The sequence below is a fragment of the Enoplosus armatus genome, chromosome 16 (genome assembly GCF_043641665.1).
Source record: "Enoplosus armatus isolate fEnoArm2 chromosome 16, fEnoArm2.hap1, whole genome shotgun sequence".
Lineage (NCBI taxonomy): Eukaryota > Metazoa > Chordata > Actinopteri > Centrarchiformes > Enoplosidae > Enoplosus > Enoplosus armatus.
This window is the reverse complement of record NC_092195.1, coordinates 1,789,762-1,796,897: the sequence shown is the minus strand read 5'-3', so window position 1 is coordinate 1,796,897 and position 7,136 is coordinate 1,789,762.

The following is a 7,136-nucleotide window of genomic DNA, read 5'->3' as shown; positions in this document are numbered from 1 at the left end:
CAGAGTCTATACTCAGGTAATTTGGAATGTATGTCCATACAGATATCTGCAGCTTGACAAAGCCGAACAGATTCACTCTCATTGATTTCCTGTTTTTTTTTTTTTTTTTTTTTTTTTTTTCTTCCCCCCCCCCCTTTCTTTCTCATTCCCAGACGAATCATTCCCTTTCTGTTCCAGAGTCCAGTCTGACGCTGGACTGGTTATAGCTAGCTGCAGAGAGGGTTAAAGGGTTGAAGTAGGGGGCATCCTCCCTCACGGTTGCCTGCTCTGCCCACACACACACACACACACTGTGAGTGACGGCATCAGTGGCTGCATGTGTGTGTGTGTGTGTATTGATGGAAGCATGCTGGACAGAGACTTGGATGACGTACAGCGGGTTGGCTGGTTATTTAAGCCTGAAGACAATGCGTGATGGGCTCTCCTGAGCCCGCTGACGGTGGGTGGACCAGAAGTGGGACGAGTCTGCAGTACCGTCGCACGAGGATACAATCAAACTGAAGCATTCGGTTCTTTTTACAGGTGCAGATTTTTGAGGTGCAGTTGTACAAGCATTTCTCTGAGCTAGAAAAGGACTTCGTTTGATCGGTTAAACCTCAGTTTTCTTATCCAAAGAACTGTAACTCGACCCGATAAAAAGATCACAATATATTGGCCGATATTCCTTTTTTAACACAAACACGTAACAAACAATTTTGAATCCCCTGAAGTTGGATTATTAAAGAAGGTGTACAGATACGACGTTTCCCATTTGGAAAATCGCTAGTGGTCTATGAGCCGAAACGTATTACGGTACAATATCTGTGATAAGGTATCAGTCAATACAATTGGACTGGCAGGTGTAATAGAACTGGTACTGAAAACCCCCCCCCAGTTTGAATGAATGAGAGCTAACAAGGAAGCGAGTGAGCATATGTAAGTTTTGCGGAACAGCGGCCATTTTACGGGACAACTGTAAACGCGTTAGCATGATGTAACAGTAGCACAAAAGTCCCAAAATCAGCAAACTGACCCGGTAATGTCAGTTACACAGCAATATCTATCTGAAGTTTGCCAACGTTAGCTAATAGCAGCCACCACAAGCTGCCAGTCGTACCAGACCAAGTGGCAGTAAAATCTCTTCCAAGTGTGCCGATTTGAGCAAGAGTCGTACAGAACAGTAGCACAAGCCAAGCGTTAGCCGCCACAAGCTACTAGCTCGTAGGGCCGTCACGCTCGAGTTAAGCAAATGCGTTAACCGGTTACTCTGATGCGGTGTCATGGCAACGCTAACGTAAGGCAGTTGCATTTCCACCCACGGTACCAATTCCAAAATGCACATTACTTCTCAGAGGGTTTGGCGTCGCCGTTACGCGTTCAGCCACGACTTGCTAGTTCCCTCCATCTTGCGTTACCCAGTTTACCGAGGACAACAGGCAGCAGGCGACACATCATAGCTTTTTTTTTTTTTTAGAACGCACAAGTCGCTAGCTAAATTTTGGGGTTCAGACGGCGCATTAGAGATTGAATTTCGTTTGAATTTTGAAGAAAAAGAGTTCGCCCTATCATGTATCGTATATGTATGTATAGATTCCAACGTGCTAGCGAGGGGAACAGTGGGGCGGGTATCGTTTGTGTTTCAGTACTGATAACAAAACAATGCTTCCTTCAGCACCTTACTCTGAATATATATATATTTTTTTACAAAACCCTTTTCTTCATTTGACAAAACAAGCTGAGGTTCTCAAATGGTAGAAGTTGTCTAATCACAAGACAGCAGAAGAAGAATTTAGCCCAAACAAAATGTAGCCTAACCCTAATCTTGATTGGCAAAATTATGATTTAAAGCTGCACTATACAATATTTTTTATATCATAAAATGGATCAAATGGTTATGTGTAGTGTGAAAGGGGACGCTTGTAGTGACGAACCTGCAGAGAATTTCACCCAACTCTCCCCCCGGTTCTAATCACCTCGATGGAGTGTTTTAGCCTCTTTTAGCTCATTGTTTTGGTCTTAAAACTCCCTCTGTATGCTACCCACCCCACCCCCCCCACCAAACAGTATACAGACAAAGTCAGACCTCCACCACCTCCTGAGACAGAAAATCTGGCTTTTTAGCTGTTAAATGTTCCACTTTCTTTGGCAGCTAGTTTCTTACATTGTGGTTGCGTCCATGTGTTTTGAGCTTGTTCTGCTGCCCTCAAGTGGCCAAAAGTCAGAATCAGAAACCGTCCGATGACAGGAATGAGGAAAAGAACATTACAAATCTGATAAAGCATTTAACGCCAGCTTTCCGCACTTGACATTTGCATAATTAGTACTTTTTTCGGTCCGTTTGCGCAAGCTAAAAATGAAGTCCAGCCATACAAGATGAGTGCTTGTACAACTTTTCACCCCAACCTGCACATCCAAACTTAAAAGACTGTTCCGATAACCCGGAGAATCGCTATTCCACTCAAACGCATTCCATGAGATTTTAGCATCCGAGACATAAATAGGCTCATGATGATTCATTCCTAAAATATCTCTCAGCCTTTTTTGATTTGATCGCCGGAAGAGACTAGCTACAGTACTAAGGGGCGTTTGGTTTGCACATACAGTAGCGCGTTCGTCCGTTTCATGCACAGATAAAAGGATCACACTGGCCTGCCTCCCTCTCACTGTCTGTCTGTTTATTACCGAGTGTTGTAGGCGCCCTGATGCTACCACCAAGCAACGAAACCTTCCGATACATCTCATGCATTCTGTGGAGAACACCATCCTCTCGGCTGTTAAATGAGCATCGCCCTGCCCAAGTATAAATGATCCTCAACTTTTCATTTGCAAGCGTGAAATGTAAACCCCCCCCCCCCCCCCCATTTATTTTGATATCTGGTGTGCTTGTGGAATCCCTGCATTGACGCTCCATTCATATTTTGTATATATGTGGCTTTTAAAGAGGCTCAATGCAATGTTGTGGTTTCTTAAGACATTTCAGCACCTTACTAAGAGCTATGGCTTTCCCAATGTCCCACATATACTCGACATTGGTAAACTAGATGTGTGCAATAATAAGGGGGGAGAAGAAAAAAAAAAAAAAAAAGGTGTTGTCCGTTCTTTGACACAGGCGTCTCATATTGCATTCCCTTGGTTTTGAGCATGGGGGGCTGGATCAGCAAGTAGTTTGTTGCTAAAGCCATCAATTGATACAAAACCAGCACTGAGAGTGACCAGAGCACATCACTGGCAGGTCAGAGTCTTCATCAACTCACGACATGATACTCCTTGTGTAACCTGCAGTGTCAAAGTTCATGCACAATGGCAATAAAAAAAAAACTATTGGTTGTTTTGTCCACTTCTTAAGTGTGGGTGAAGGGAGAGTCTGGGAGCATTGCTACTGATGCCACAAAACCACCTACAAGGCCTCTGCACGTGTCGACAGCTGCTGTAGCTTACACAGACGGAACGTGTTTTATATTTTGTCACGTTTTCCATCTCTGTTAAAGGGCCGGTTTGCTCAAATTACAAAAAAAAAAGAAAAAGAAAACTACAAAAAACAACAACAATATCTAATCCCAGGCACTCAGTAGACGGTTAAAAAGGAAAACAAGCCTTTCACGAAAATATATCATTAGCTATATGCTAATGTCAGTATGCTAGCATGTTCAAAATGATAATGTAAACATGCTGGCGTGAAGCAGATGTAACATTTATACCACGTTTGCCATCTTAGTTTAGTGTGTTAGCATGCTAATATTTGCTAATTAGCACTGAACACAAAGTACAGCCAAGGCTGATGGGAATGTGATTAATATCTGTAGTTGGGATGTAGTGGGGGGGGGGGGGGGGGGATCAAATCCCAGGCACTCAGGAGACGGTTAAAAAGGAAAGCAAGCCTTTCATAAACATGGACTGCACATGAGGATGAGTACATTATAACAAACAACAAATCTACAGCCTTGCTAGCAGCGCTGTGAGGCTGTGCTTTGAGCTAGACGCTAATGTCAGCCCGCTAGCATGTTCAAAATGACAACGCTAACATGCTGACGTTAAGCAGATAGAACATTTACACCGTGTTTGCCATCTTAGCTTAGTGTTAGCATGCTAAGGTTGATCGGAATGTCATTAATTCTGGTCATATAGTCGGACAAATTTTAATTTTGACCCCATGACCTCAGGCACAGTGACGGTAGTTGAGCTTGGAGAGTAGGCTAGCTGACTGACAGACTGCAATCTCTAGCATGCTGCTCGCGTGGCTAAAAATACGCTAACACTTATCATCGACGAAACCAATAAGCAGTCAAATTTCACACAGCGGTGAAAGATTAAAGCTAATTGCAAGCAGGCAATAGGTGGTTACACATGCATAAAAAAAAAAAAAAAAAGAAGTACGACGTATGGAGCAGCCCGTAGTGTGTTCCAGGAAGTGATTTCGCCACTATGTCTTTCGGTGCCCACCGCCATATCCAAACCTTGGGAGTCACTGGGCGCGCTGGGCCGCAAGATAGCGCCTGGCCACTGGATAGGCCGGCTTTGAAAGAGGGACGTGGCGATACTTCTGTTAAAACCACCAACTGGGGCATTCAAGTCCACTTCATTCCACAGTTTTAAGCATAAAGGCCTAAAGGTTTGGATTTCAGAGGGGGTGATGGACTCAAATGCCTCAAGTAACTCCCTCTCAAATCACAAATCTTTCTTAGAGGGTCCTTTTTTTCCCTCTACATTTCTGTTACGCATTAACCTACGGACATAGAACTCGTGAATTAGTCCTGTTGAAGCTGTAACCATAGCCAGAGATCGTCGGAATAGTAAGCACCATGTGTGGTTTATTATTTTGTATATTTCAACATAGATAGATCTTGTGTTTTTAGTTAAATGAAGATAGAAGAACCACAGGGAAGCCCCTCTGGAATGTGTGATCGGTACATCAGGTTATCCTGGAAGGCCTGGTGACTTTTTAAACAGTGTACAAACAGCAACACAGTTGACAGGGAGCCGAGGATTAGGGCTGATCCGAAATCAGAATCCTCGTTGTGTCTGGTTGAGTGGAGTGTGCCCTCTACTGGACACAGTCTGGAACTGATGCATTGCTAGATTCCATTCTGATTCACCACAGAACTTTATTTCAAATTCTAGTGGAGCTCGCAAACCTAAAATGCCAAATAGGAGTTGCGGGATAATGTATGAAATGTTTAATACGTCTTGGGTTTGAACATTTCACTCAGTGTAAACATCACATAGCCTCAATGAAGAACTAAAAGAGGCCACATACAGAAGGTATACTGTAGATCGTTTTAACAACCTTAAAGCTAAGGGAGGAAACATCTCCATGTTAAGGGGTTAAAATGCATTTAACTCAATAAAAGGATGGATCGGCTAACTTTGGACATACTGTGTGAAAAAAACGCCAAAGCCGTAATTATTGCTCCATCTGGCTAGTCCAAGAATAATACACGAGAGGCTGTCAACTGGGCGTCTCTAACACAAGCAATGATTATTAGTTCGTGCTGACCAATGATCCACGTTTATCCCAAGTCTGATCATCAGGGTTAGGAACCTGAGAAAGTGTTGACCATTGAGGCCTCAGAGACCACTTGTTGGGATTCCTCGGGACTGTCCTTGCAAGGCCACCCTTTTTTGACTTAAGGCGAGGACGCGCATTACGACGGGTTGAGCCACTTCTGAATATGATTCGGGCCGCCGGCGACTGACGGGACCACGTTGGGCTGTTCCGGTCTGGGTCGGTTGGTCGCGGCGCTTACGGACCAGCGGTAACGGCGTGTTGTCTGGTGTATTTGTTCAGTCGCGAGGGTTTACGCTCCTTCCTGCCTCATCAAAGACCAAGCTAATTTTTGTTCGTGGTTCGGTCCAGACTACGCAGGCTTTAGCTTTTTTTTTTTTTTTTTCAGATAATGTTGTACGACCTAGTTCATTTGAAGCATGCCGAGGCCTTTAGATGTTGCTATGTATAACAGGAATGCATACTAGGGACCTCTAGTTCCTGGTGGCCTGGGCTCCTTACTTACCTTAGTTACCGGGAAATGTACATACGACTGAGTTACATACAGTGAACCGTCAAAAGATCAACACGAGAATAGTGACAGAATAGTGTAACATGTTCAAACACAGGATTACTGTGAGGTCGCCGCATCGCCGAACTCTGAGCAACCAGTTTTTTGATTGCTTGTCAATGTTGGTGGATGAGAGCTAAACATAGAAAAAAAAAATTGATGTCTACTACATTAATCATAGCTTAGTTGAAGCAGTTCAATGATGAACCCCCCCCCCCCCCCTTTTAATCATTTACTTACATAAGCAACAGGGGTCAAAAGTAGTTCTTTCAGACTCCATTTTTAAGCCTTGGAGCGCTCCGAAAAAAAAGAAAATGGAGATTTGAACGTCGACAATTCAGTGACAACTGAAGTCTGCTGAGGAAGATTGTGTGACATGATCGAAAGCTCCAGAAAAGCTACTAAATGGGCGTCGTGGTGACATTTTTCCTGTGATGTGAATTGAAAGCATAAAATACTGGCTGTATAAAAATGTCCGTTGTTGGAGGTACCTCTATTTTTACCAGCTCTTTTTTTTTTTTTTTTTTTTTTTTTATGTAGTTTGGTTCTGAAATAAGTCTTATTTTAGGCAGCTAAAGAAAAAAAATGTTGCCGTCTGACACACATAATGCATCGTCTGGCGTGTAGGAGTGCAATCATCCAGCAGGTGGCAGTAGACGACCACAGTGCAGCTGCAGCTGCAGCCGGCGCAGCGTTCCCTCTGCTGAAACTAAAATGTCCTCACAATAGTTCTTTTTGAGAAATGTGTAAATGGATGAAATAACTGTTTGTCTCCTACTGAGACCCGTGTGCACCCCCTACCTGTCTAGTCCAGAGTGTCGCACTAAATACATGTTACATGCTACGGTTTATACTAACACACAATGCTATATGATTCACTTTCATACAATTGGAACAGGGAAATAGAAACATTTACGAGCTCGGCAGGATGAATGTGACTCTAAAATGCAGATTCTCTAACAGGAAGACCTGCTGTTGGCCCCTGTTTTCCCTGCTAATCGGCTTTGTCACAAACTCGATTCTCTGCGCTAATCTCAACCTCCCAGCACATCCGAACTGGGCACGTAGAACAAAAGGTAAGAGTCTTTTAAAATCAAATTACAG